Source organism: Gymnoscopelus microlampas (genome assembly GCF_963454915.1).
Source record: "Gymnoscopelus microlampas genome assembly, chromosome: 13".
NCBI lineage: Eukaryota > Metazoa > Chordata > Actinopteri > Myctophiformes > Myctophidae > Gymnoscopelus > Gymnoscopelus microlampas.
The window spans coordinates 5049448-5063655 of NC_139950.1; positions in this window are offsets into that span (position 1 = coordinate 5049448).

The following is a 14208-nucleotide window of genomic DNA, read 5'->3' on the forward strand; positions in this document are numbered from 1 at the left end:
CCAGCGCCCAATTTGTGAAGTCTATGCACTCCAGTGAACAGCATTTATCCATTTAGATACATTTTTTATGTTATTAAAACAGTTAAACACTTTTTTTATTACAAATATACATAATATGTGTTTTCTAGCTTCGTTTAAATGCTTAATTTATAGTTTTAATGTGCAAATGAACCGTTTTTCAATGGTTTTCAATGGATTCTTTTTACTCTAGAGGGTACTCTTATTCTGAAGAGATCGTCAACCGGAAGTCTTATTTCTGCTCCGTTATTTCTGCTGACGGAACACAGCTGTTCACTCTCCATTCCGACATCTCACCACTCCGACTAGTGGCTTCCGCGTGCGGTTAAGGTTAGGGTTAGGGTTAGGTATAGGGTTCGTCAACGTCGGAAAGGCGACATGTCGGAAAGGAGAAATGCACCCGGGGAAAAGAGCAGATCACGTTTTCTAAGTATTGATGGTTTAAGTGGTTAACTGTCTGAAAGTTCACATTAACATGAATCCAACACTGAATCTATGAAAAAGTTTAATCCACAATTGTATACAATATGTAGTGGGGGTCCCTGCTTCATCTCTCTCCACATGTTTGATATTCAGGACAGTTCTGTTTTCTGATGATCTGGGAAGCTGCTAGCTTTGCCTATATTCTCATGTATTTATTTAATATTTGACAGAGCATGATAGGAGACTCATCAATTCATTATTGTCAACAAGGCATTTGTAAGGACCCCAAATTTTGTTTTTGTTTTTTAATGGAGTCTGCAAATTTTATCTTAAATAGTCTGTTCTTAACAACAACACCACAACATTGTAGACATGTGTCATATTCAATCATGACCTAAGATGTATAAATGTGAAATTATATAGATCTACAAGCTTGCAGGTGCTATTTTTTAATTTTTTAAGAAAACTAATAAATATAATCTAATAATAAGTGACATATTGTGAGCTTGTATCTGCCTTTTTTTTTTAATAGTGGTCTAATGCATATCAAACTGGGGGTTATGAAATTAAAAGTTTTGAGAACCACTGTGATAGGGGATACTGTATGTTCATATTTGAGACAGTTATTTATGCAAATATTCCAAAACTTTCACTTTATATTTATTTTTAAATAGCCGATCTACAAGCTTGTAGATTGGCTTGTAATCAGCTGATTTGTGTTTTTACACCGGCTATTCAGCCCTTTTTTAATATTTTCTGTATTCACATGCAAGTAAGACATGCAGTGTCACAAAGCAAGTTAAGCACTGGTAGTAGTACTTCTAGCGTCTGCTGGATCCAGGGTGCAACTCCCTGCAGTGCTGTATACCCTGCTGAGTGTGTCACCTTTGTCCTGTTGTATGATTACATGAAATGTTATTAATGAGTTAATGAGTTAACAAATTAACAATTTTACTGAAACGGTTGACAACTGTGTGTATTGGCTGTGTTCAGAATCAAATCAGCTCACCTGAAACCCACTTCTTATGTTTTCTTGTAAGCACACGTTTACACCTGTAGGCTACTACAACATCACTGGAGATGCTGATGGTGCCATTTAGCCTTTTTGTTGTATTATAATATCTGAATGCACTCTTCACTCTTCATACATCAAGCTCTGTGATTACACCTTTAGCACATGGTTGCTTTAGTCTGCAACCACACTCACTGAATGGAGGGTTTACCCCTCCTCCTGCTCAGAGGTGTCAGACTGGACGGAAACTAGTTAAAATATACATGATTAGAACATGCTTAAACATTAGACAATTAAGGTCTAATATTGCTACAAACACCTGTATATCCAGTCGTTTTGGGGCACAAACAAGAAGTTGAAGGATAAGATCAAGGCTGATAATGATGTACCGTGCATGTTCACTTAAGACCATTTTTCAAATATAGATTTTTTTTTAACATTTTGGACAAAATAGCCAATTTTACATTGAGGTGCCCAGATGTCCCTAGTGCCCACCTATCCTGTATCCATCCAATGTAATTATGGTTTAGTCACAAGCTTTTGTTGGTTCAATATTTATAAAACCCACAGACACACTCTACAAGCTCATCCCGCTTCGCATCCCAATGCTTTGTGAGCTTGTAGATCGGCTATTTTTGCTACTTTAGTGTGACACTGTAGTATGAAGAAGTAGGACATTAATTTATGGAAAAGGGAATTCCCATCGGGGTCACCACAGCACATCTGTATGCATACAGCTAGACCCCATGGAGATTATTAGAACAATAATGTAAATAGTAAATAATGTACCATGCCTCACATGAGTCACATCCTTACATGCAATTATCAGTTCATAATTACATTGCCTTTTTAAAACATATTAAGTTATAACTGATATAACAGCTCCTCCCTCCCCAACATGGAAAGCCTTCAGGTGGGCAGAATGGAGAATTGAGTTTAATACCCCTTTATTAGCAGTGTGGTGCGTAGTTCTTCAGGTCTTTAGATGTCATTTACAATGTAATAATGTTCTAGGAGTTTAACTTGTTAAATTTGACTCTGGATCTAAACACAGCCTAACATGGAACTGGAGACAGGAAAGCACTAACCAAACTAATACAAAAAGTAGTTCAAATGCAAAGGCAGGGGAACAATGCCTTGTGTTGTGGCGCGTTACTTGTGAGCGCCTATTTTAATATTTTTAGTGTACAAACGAAAACAGGAGGGGGCCTAGTATAGTGTCCTGGGGACTATAGTCAACAAAATATATATGGTTTTAGTGGGTAACCACTTCAACCCTATATACTTAGTTGACAGGGTCCCCAAGGAGTGCATTATTAACTTACAGCATACATGGGCAACTGGCGGCCCAGGGGCCACATGCGGCCCCCACCTTCACTTAATGAGGCCCGCAGGTTAATATCGGAATACTGATATATTATTGATTTCAGCTGTTACAATTCCAAACATGTCTATATTAGTAGCTTACTATTAAAATTCTATTGTCTTTTTCATGTCCAATGTATTTGTATTTAACCCATTGAGACCTGTTGCTACCTATACGTTGTTATACCTTTGAATCCGGGAGCCACCTCTGTGTCTCATCAGCTGTTGCTATACATATAGTAACATCATTTTGTATTTGTTCTTTTGGTAAGAATTTGAACATTTTCAGAAAACTATGGTTAGGTTTTAGAAGGCGTTTTTAGAATCGGCCTCAGGTCTAAATGGGTTAAGTTCAAAAAGTTAACATAATGTATAACTGCATGCATTTGAAATTACTGTAAATAAAAAATGTACTTTTCAGGATTCCAATTCAAAAATAGCACAAAACAAAATCAGGAGTCCAATTAAAAAATATCAAAAATAGCAGATCTACAAGCTCAAAACGCGTCGCAGCGAGCTTGTAGATCGGCTATTTTTGTGTGACATAGAATGGCGAAAAAAGTTTAAATATGGAGTTAAGAGGTTTCTGCCTGACAGCAACAATATGCAACGTGGCCCTCTGGAGTGAGTGTGGAAATATAGTGGCCCTCTCCATCATCAAAGTTGCCCACCCCTGACTTACAGTATGGATCTTCTATTCTGCTGAATGTTTGCCTAGGTCACATGGGGTCATTGGGGGAGTCACCAAGCTAGATGACTCATATAATACCCAAGACCAATCAGCAGTGGTCAGGGAGGGGCTACATGGGGGAATTGGGAATTGGCATCACAACAAGACTTCAGCGTAGACGTTCCGCCAATAGCGTCCAGGAGGGATTACCCTCCTATACGCCCCATCCCCGCTCGCGGGAGGGAAGCCGGGCAGGGAGGGCGATATTTGGTAGTAGTAATAGTACTTGTGGGAAGAACAATCTCAGGTCATCCATTGTTTTGAAACAAGTAACATTTATTTAGTTACCAATAATGGCTAAATTAAACAGTGTAAATAATGTTTTTTGGTAAAACAAAACGCTTTTCATGAAAAGGTTAAAGCTCTATATTGTGATAGTAATCATTGCTATAGAGTGTTTGTTCAGTAACGGTATTAAATAGATCTATATTATGATAGTGATCATTGTTATAGAGTGTTTGTTCAGTAACAGTGTTAAATAGCTCTATATTGTGATAGTAATCATTGCCAAAGAGTGTGTTTGTTCAGTAACAGTGTTAAATAGATCTATATTGTGATATTAATCATTGCTATATAGTGTTTGTTCAGTAACAGTGTTAAATAGCTCTATATTGTGATAGTAATCATTACTATAGAGTGTTTGTTTAGTAACAGTGTTAAATAGCTCTATATTGTGATAGTAATCATTACTATAGAGTGTTTGTTCAGTAACAGTGTTAAATAGCTCTATATTGTGAACTATTTAACACCAAATTAGGGCTATTTAACGCTGTTACTGAATAAACACTCTATAGTAATGATTACTATCACAATAAAGAGTTATTTAACACATATGTGACCCACCACGATAAAAGATAAGTCATCTAGGTGTTTTTCATTTTTTGTTATTTTTATGTCATATGAAAGCAGGGAATCTTAGCTACAAATTGACATATTGCTTGTGCAGTTTCACTGAGGAAACTGTCCTCAAAGTGTCCCTTCTGTGATCTGTGAGATTTTAACACCTATCCCAGAATGCATTGCTGAAAGGTGGGGGTCTGAGGGGGGCCAGGTGCTGTCCCAGGGTGCATTGTTCTCAAATGGGGGGGGGGGGGGGGGGGGGACTTGATCAGCTCCCAGGGTCTTTGAGTGAACACTTCACAGTTTTAAAAGAGATGGCAAAACGAAATAAAAATGCTGCTATTGATTCACATTTAGCCTTTATAAAAGTGAAGCTCACAAAGTGACTTAGTTGCTACTACAGTAGCTTGTAGATCTGCTATTCAGTTTTGATGCTATCTTGGAATGGTTTGCGTCATTTTAATCACAAGGCCCGTACCTTTAAAATGGTATATAGATTGACTATGTAGGTGACACACACGCTAGTGTACATGCGTTTGTTTGCAAAACAAACGCTTGTGTTTCGTCACTGCCACTTGCCATGTATGCTTATTATAAGCAACCTTGTTTTCTGTAAAGTTGCTTGTAAATATTGGTAGTTGCTTTTTATTTGGTGTGAGCTTGTAGATCGGCTATTTCCAAATCGTCTATTTTCAAATAGCCGATGCATATAGGTTTAAAGTGCTCATGTAGCCTAATAGTCACTTAAATCTTTGGGCTTGTTTTCATTGACCTGGTTGCTTATTTCTCTCTGAGACATCTGGCAACATCGTCATTGATATAGATTGCTAGTGGATGACTGTCCTTCAAATACGGCCAGTCACATATTCTTACAAAAGAAAATCACTGCACCTTTAACATAAACAGATAAATAAATACATAAATAAATAGAAATATTGACTTTGCCACATGCTGAAAATAGCAGATCTACAAGCCCACTACACATGTAACACTTTTCAAGACTCACATGCTTTACCATGCAATAAACTGAGGATGTATTTTTTAATACCTCAGGTTGTACTTCATATGAAGCACATTGCAGACTGTAGACTTGGTTTGGGGTGAGAGAACACTCGGAGGAGATCTTGATGTATTTATCCTCTCGATGTTGTACTTTCACCTACAATGACAAAAATCATTTGAAAAGATTCAAACATAATGCCTGGTACGTGGGCAGTTTTTCCTTTGCTTTTTTTTTAAGCTATGCTGCTTCACCGTTCTTTCTTACCGTCAATACCAGGGAATTTTGACATTAAAGACATTCAAACTCTTTGACACTTAACAGACACACTACCTAACAGAATAAGAAAAAGAGGTTGCGCATTAACAATGGGTTTTCTCAGTGGAGTGCTACACCCAAAGTCAGTATACATATCAAAAAAGGAATTTAAAAAAAATCCAAAAAGGTAGCACATCCAAAAATGTCAATTAAATGGAGGACAAATTACTCACATTTCCACTTTTTTATTGGCACACCAATAAAGTGAACGCTTACGCGTTTCGAAACGCATCATTTTACCTCGTCGGTAGGCAGATTGCCCGGCAGCAGAAATACACTCAGTATCTGTTGCCGACGTCCTGGTGGTTGAAGGAACAGCAGAACCTGACCATCTGTTGGGTCGAAGAAGTTCTCAATCCTCTTCAGGAGCCCATAAAAAGATAGGTGGGTCACATGTATAACCACATGAGTCTGGATCACTTTCTTTGGTTCTAAAAGGTACACCCCATCATCTGTGATGTGGGCCACAGACAGATCATCACCTGTGAAAAGATTTGGAAAGGAAACGTAAGAAATTCCATTTTACAAAATTATGTCAACAAAACATTACATTAAAACAACAACAACAACAACAACAAGGTATAGCCTACTCTCTTCAACAACATGTGGGAAGACATCCGTATGCCTCTGTTGTCATGGACTTCTATCAAATACAAAAAAACACATTATTGTTCTACAAGGGCGCAACTATTTTGAACTGAGGGAGTTGTTTTTATAACATAAATATTGCATTTACTCCATGAGCAGCTAATATGTTGATCCCCCCCTCACCCCCAATCCTCCTGCCCTCCCGGATTTCAACATAATTGAAGGTTCGAGGCCTATGGGCTCGAAACCTCTTTGAAACTGTTGGCTTTCATTATTCTTCCGACGTTTTTTCTGTCCTGGCCTAACCGTGTGGTCACTTTTTACAAAAATCGGCAACATGGTAGAGGGCTATGCCAAACGGCCAAGGCGCGAAACTCAAAACCATTGGCCAAAGGGTGGCGCTATAGCAATCAATTCAAAATGCCAACTTTGAACGGGTACAACTCATGCCCTGTTTGACCTACAGCCATGAAACTTCGATACACACATGCGTCTCCTGGAATATTAATTGGCTTTTATGAGCCAATGAATATTGCGGTTTTATGAAAATGATTCGTCTGCCCCTAACACATACATGCAGACTCACATTTGTTTGAAACTTTGCTGTAATGTAGAGGGTCATTCCAAGTATCACTGAAACCAATCTTACTCCAATTGGTCAAAGGGTGCGCTATAGCAATTTTTGGAAAATGTTAACTTTAAACAGGCAAAAGTCATGCCTCGTTTGGCCGACAGCCATGAAACTTGATTACACATGTGCCTTGACTCATGAGGAACACATCTATCACTTTGACCAGTAAGCTCCGCCCTTAGATTGTCCGCAATTTGATCAGTTTGAAAAACACTTAAACCCAGGATTTTTGAGCAATTTGCGTGAAACTGTGTAATTTGTTTGAGCTCCTTTTTCACTGGTTCAGGTCTGTTGGTCCAATTGATTGCTTAACCATCTGCCTTACAACCACAGGGTCACCGGTTCAGGTCCCACCTCATGCAGACTTCATTTAAATTGCATTGCACATAACATGACTGTATCAATGAATACATGTGCAATTGTTAAAGATAACATGAAATGCTTATTTGAGAGTTGTTATTTTCAATGTATGATGTACTTCATAGTGAAAATAGCGGGGGGGGGGGGGGAAATACAATCTCACAACTTTTTGGATAGCAACGCTTTGTGAGCTTGTAGATCGGCTACTTTCACTAGTTTGATCTTAGTTTTAGTGAAACAGGGGCTCGGTTCATGGCAGAAGGCAAGAGTCTATGATCTTCAACAAACACCGTCAGGCTGGATGAAGCCTTAGCGGTGCTGGGAGAGGGATAGTCTGGATACCTAACGTGCAATAACGTTTCAGCATTTCCTAAATCCCCCAAAAGATGGGAAAGCTACACTCTCATTGACTGCTTTCTTCAAATCACGCCTCCTCATTTCCATTTGATGGAAATGCTCGATTCCAACTGGGTGGGGAAAAGATGGAGTTGGATATAAAGAATTTGGAGACACCTGATTCGTTTACTGCAACCAACCAGCGAGCGTTCCGTCCAGCTTCTCTTTCCTTTTTTTTATACAGCGCAGGTGCATTGATTAGGCTGCTGCTGAACTCTGCTTTCAAATGCTGCGCTGTGTAAGCTCCTGGCAATGTTCTTTCTATTTAACCTTCTACTAGTGTGCAGTGCCCGAAAAAGTACTTGTTTTACTTAAGTAAAAGTATCAATAATAGCCTACTGCAATGTAGAAACACTCTCTGTTACAAGTAAAAGTCCGGAATTCAGAAAGTACCAAACGCAGAAAGTACTCATCCAGACTGTCCCATTTCACACGTTTTCAAATGTATAAAATATATAAGAATGTTTTGAAAATATCAGATCTACAAGCTCACTGTGAGCTTGTGGATCTGCTATTTTTAAATGGCCGACATGTATATAGGGCTGAAGTGGTTACTGTACGTCGTGTTGTAGTAATAATAATAATAATAATAAATATAGTTGCAAGCAGCGATAATACGGGGCCAGTGAGAGAGAGACAGACAGACATGGAAACTGGAGAGAGAGAGAGAGTAATGGAAACTGGAGAGAGAGAGAGAGAGAGAGAGAGAGAGAGAGAGAGAGAGAGAGAGAGAGAGAGAGAGAGAGAGAGAGAGAGAGAGAGACAGAGAGAGAGAGATGGAAACTGGAGAGAGAGGGAGGGAAAGAGACACAGAGAGAGAGAGAGAGAGAGAGAGAGAGAGAGAGAGAGAGAGAGAGAGAGAGATGGAAACTGGAGAGAGAGAGAGAGAGAGAGAGAGAGAGAGAGAGAGAGAGAGAGAGAGATGGAAACTGGAGAGAGAGAGAGAGAGACGTGGAAACTGGAGAGAGAGAGAGAGAGAGAGAGAGATGGAAACTGGGGAGAGAGAGAGAGAGAGAGAGAGAGACACATGGAAACGGAATAGATTGAAAAGAGACATGGAAACGGAATAGATTGATGAGAGAGAGAGAGATGGAAACAGAATGGATTGATTGGACATCTCAACCTATTGCCATTGACAGGAATCGAATTCTCAACCTTCGGACTAATAGGCTTCAACATTACCTATAGTGCTATAGCTTTGTCCAGGCTGATGTTGTCTGTTGAAGATCATAAACTCTTGCCTTCTGTCATGAACCAAGCCAACACTAAGATCACTCGTTCACAAACCATTTACCAATAGAGAAATTGTATGTCTCCTCGCAACCGAAAACAGTGAAAGCAGCTGATCTACAAGCTCAGAAACACGTTGCTATCTGAAAAGTTTTGAGATTGTAGATCGTCTATTTTCAGAATGAAGTATGTCATACATTGAAAAAGCGTACTCTCAAATAAGCATTTCAGGTTATCTTTACCATTTGCACATGTATTCATTGATACAGTCATGTTGTTTGCAATTCAACTTAAATGAAGTCTGCATCGAATGAGGCTTGAACTGGCGACCTTGAGATTGTGAGGCACTCATTTAAGGGAGACGCCATTGGACCAACAGACAAGGAACTGTGAAAAAGGAGACCACACAGATGATACAGTTTCACGCAAATAGCTGAAAAATCCTGGGTTTAAGTGTTTTTCAAACTGCTCAAAATTGCGGACAATCTAAGGGCGGAGCTTACTGGTCAAAGCGATAGATGTGTTCCTCATGAGTCAAGGCACAAGTGTAAGCAAGTTTCACGACTTTCGGCCAAACGAGGCATGACTTTTGCCTGTTTAAAGTTTGCATTTTCAAAAAATTGCTATAGCGCCCCCCTTTGGCCAATTGGAGTGAGATTGGTTTCAGTGATATTTGGAATGACTCTCTACATTACTGCAACGTTTCAAAGAAATGTGAGTCTTGCATGTATGTGTTAGGGGCAGATGAATAATTTTCATAAAACTGCAATAGTTAAAATCTATTTCCTCCTGGGATTTTTGAGTAATCTGCACGAAACATTTTACACATGAACTTAGGACCTTTGCCGACAAAACAAAAGCGGCGGATTTTCCATAAGTGAAAAAATGCAGAAGTTATGAGCCGATGGCTGTTTTTCATATAATTCAAAATGGTGGGCGATCTAAAGGTCAGAGGTCAAAAGTCAGACCACGAAAATTGTCGGGCATGAAGAGACGCATGTGTGTATCAAAGTTTCATGGTTGTAGGTCAAACTGGGCATGAGTTGTACCTGTTCAAAGTTGGCACTTTCAATTGAGTGCTATAGCGCCACCCTTTGACGAATGAGTGTGAGAATTATTTCTTGATAGTTTTTCATGTGCATCTACCATATGGCCGAGTTTCGTAAAAAGCGTATGCACGGTTAAGCCAGAATTGCCAAAAACAAGTATTTTTCAAACTGCTCAAAATTGCGGACAATCTAAGGGCGGAGCTTACTGGTCAAAGCGATACATGTGTTCCTCATGAGTCAAGGCACAAGTGTAAGCAAGTTTCACGACTTTCGGCCAAACGAGGCATGACTTATGCCTGTTTAAAGTTTGCATTTTCAAAGAATTGCTATAGCGCCCCCCTTTGGCCAATTGGAGTAAGATTGGTTTCAGTGATATTTGGAATGACCCTGTACATTTCTGCAAAGTTTCAAAGAAATGTGAGTCTGCATGTATGTTTTAGGTGCAGATGAATCATTTTCATAAAACTGTAATAGTTAAAATCTATCTCCTCCTGGGATTTTTGAGCAATCTGCACGAAACGTTTAACACTTCAACTTTGGACCTCTGCCTACAAAAATGTCCAACGGATTTTCCATAAGTGAAAAAATGCAGAAGTTAGGAGCCAATGACTGTTTTTCATATAATTCAAAATGGTGGGAGATCTAAAGGTCAGAGGTCAAAAGTCAGAGGGTGAAAGTTGTTCAGCATGAGGAGACGCATATGTGTATCCAAGTTTCATGGCTGTAGGTCAAACAGGGCATGAGTTGTACCTGTTCAAAGTTGTCATTTTCAATTGAGTGCTATAGCACCACCTTTGGACGAAAGATTGTGAGAATTATTTCTTGATAGTTTTTCATGACCATCTACCATATGGCCGAGTTTCGTAAAAAGCGACTGCACGGTTCAGCCAGAACTGCGAAAAGTGGCAGAAGAAGAAGAAGAAGAAGTGACAGAATACTGCCAATAACAAAACAGGTCCAGAGCTGAGCTCTGGCCCCGTAAAAATCTACAAAGTAACTAGTAACTTAGCAAAAAATTGTGGTGAAGTAAATTGGAAATACTCCACCAAAGTAAAAAATACCTCACAACTATACCTAATTACGGTACTTGAGTAAATGTACTTAGTTACTTTCCACCACCGCTGGTCTCTTACCTTATTTACTACGAAACGACTAACTACTTCAGCCCTAAAAAATAGCAACTCCCTGAGTAGCCATGGTTCACAATGCATGACGATCGTCTGTCACAAGCGTCATGGCGCTACTTGATCCTGTTTTTTGAAAGTTTTACATTTACAACCAGCACGTCACATAAACTTTCATATCAAATATAAAGTGCTGACCCCCCCCCCCCCCGGGCACGGATGTTACAAGTTAAAGCGCATGGGTCTAAATACCCGTATGTTATTGTATCAATATTGTATTGTTCAATAAAAAGCTTTATAATCCGATCCCCGACATTTTCTAATAATAATAATGAATATAATGTCTCAGGGTGCAATACACCTCCCAACCGATAGGGGCGCGTAGTTGACATCGGAGAAAATCCGAAGAAAATGGCCGGTGATCGGATTAAAAAGCTTTTTATTGAATAATACGGAAGATACGGGTATTTAAACCCATGCGCTTTAACTTGTAACATCCGTGGCCGGGGGCTTAGCACTTTATATTTGAAATTTGAACGTTTATGTAGATGTGCTGGTTGTAAATGTAAAATCTTCAAAAAAAACAGGAACAAGTAGCGCCATGACAGTCATGTTTCAGGGCTACTCTGCTGACTGCCGCGATGGAACGTGCCGATTCCATTCAGAATTTGCATTAACTGTTACTTACGTGCAGCACAGTGCAGTGCATTTGGGTTTCCTCTTCCTCAAATAACAGCCTCATCATACATTACTACTATAATACCCTAAAACAATCATGTTGTCATTCTAGCATCCTCATTGCAGTACAGTGTAATGTTCATATTATCATGTTTTTTTTTTTACCACACTGATTAAGATTTATGATCAAACAGCTGTTGCACCTATTGTAATGAAATGATGAGACAGTTCTACATTGCATGCAAACATCAGCCATACATAGAAGGCAATTGATTTGTTTACACAGAAAGGCATAAAAAGGTTAAATGCACAAACCATAAATATATATATTTAGATAGAGAGATGTATGGCTACACTGCATACAACTCAGTCCATAATTATAATATAGTGTGTATATATGCATATCATTTATATATATCTATAGTTTTATTTATATATATACAGTAAACATCCAATAATTCAGTCCATAATTATGTGATATATAATATATATATATATATACACACACACACACACACACACACACACACACACACACACACACACACACACACACACACACACACACTTCATATAGATCAGGCCATAATGTTTCAGCTTTGTTAATCACAGTTAAAATATCACTACAGTTCAAGTATTTAACAATGCAAATTATACAACAGGTAGTTCCGACCAAGCAATCTGATTGGTTGAAATAGCTTTCTAGCCGTGCTTCAAACCAGCATCATAGCACGGGCCGAATCACATTAATAAATCACTCCGCACTGCAGTCCGCGCCTGCTTAGACCATATATGGCACAGCTGTGCTGTGACGTCACGCTGTCCCACGGTACGAAAACAAACAGAGAGTATCCTGACCCACCGCCGCCACCGGAGAACAAACAGCTACGCAAAATGGACTATGTTGTTAATTTTGATTCATTTGGTGGACTTACGGTTGATCAATGTTTAGAAGAGGATGAGAAGGAGAAAATAGCCAATCTACAAGTTCACAACGCGACGCGTTGTGAGCTTGTAGATCGGCTATTTTCGCCATGCGATACCTTCGTACGACGGAGCATATAGCCTACTGGAATCAGCTGTGATGTGCCTCAGCTGTGTTGTGCGCTCTGAGTGCCTCAGAGCGCTGCTACAGGGACTATTTTGTCTCAGTCAAATAAACTCTTCTCTTTACAGGGAAACATAACAGCGAAACATTTTTATTATGAATTGCCCCAGAATATGAATACATTTGGATGTGTTTTGTTGGTAACTAACTGTTGTATAATCGCAATATTACACTCGAGGGTGTGCTTTACCTTACATTATTGGCACTTCAGTGATGCTGGCGGAACTCGGCTGCGCCTCGTTCCTGACCGCATCACTGGCGTGCCAATAATGACGGTAAAGCACACCCTATCGTGTAATATTGCTTAAATATTACTCCTTGGTTGTATGGCATTCTCAATAAGACACTGACTGTGTCACTAATGAAATTATATTTGAAAGACTTTTCAAATATGGTAAGACTTTGGGTTAGAGAGATGTTCCGGTCGGGAATCGAACTGGTGACCTTTCGATCCACAGCTCCCCCTTCCTCCTCCCCCACAGCTTCTTCTTCCCCCTCCTTCCCCTTTTTTCCCCTTCTTCGCCCCCCCGTCCCAGGCTATTGTTCCCCAGCTTTAGCGGAATCACTAGTGTGACAGCCTGTGAGTCCGAAGGTTGAGGATTCGATTCCTGTCTATGGCCATGGGTTGAGCTGTCCATGAGTAATGTTCTTAACCCTGGATTGCTAGCCACAATCCCTCAGCTGTTGAGAATGCTCATTTCATTGTTAGTTGCATGGGCTGCAAGTTCAATACATTCAAACAACCGCTTAAATTGCTTATTTAGTCAGCCTGTGGCCATGTTTTCCCATTGTAGCCGAACCGCAGTACTGGCAGTGGACGTTATTCCGGCTTTGAATGGGAAACATGGCCACAGGCTGACTAAATAAGCGATTTAAGCGGTTGTTTTGCCCGGTCTAAAAAGTTAGGGTTCCGGAACATCCTCAAACATCTCTAGAATTTGGGGACTAACATTAGTTTTTGGATTCCGGGGCGAAATTCCGGTAGCCAGCCCAGTGGAACCTTATCTCGGAGCTGTATAGCGGAGGGAGAGGTTCGTAATGGGAACTGAGGATCGAACTATAGGAAAATTCTGTTTTCATGACAGCCACTCTATCTCCTGAGCCACACTAGGAGAAGAACAGCGCCTTACCGGCTGTGGTGCGACAGTACGGCAGGTACAGCTGGCAGACAGACTCTTGAAGACACTGGATGTTAAACAGAGGACCTGCAGGAGTCCTTCCTGTTGACTGGAACCATCTTTCATGCCACTGAACCGTCCTGTAGAGGACCTCTCCTTCCCCTGCCGTTCCAAACCGCAACCCTGTCACACGGCACTGGAACAGCCCTGCCCCGGGGAA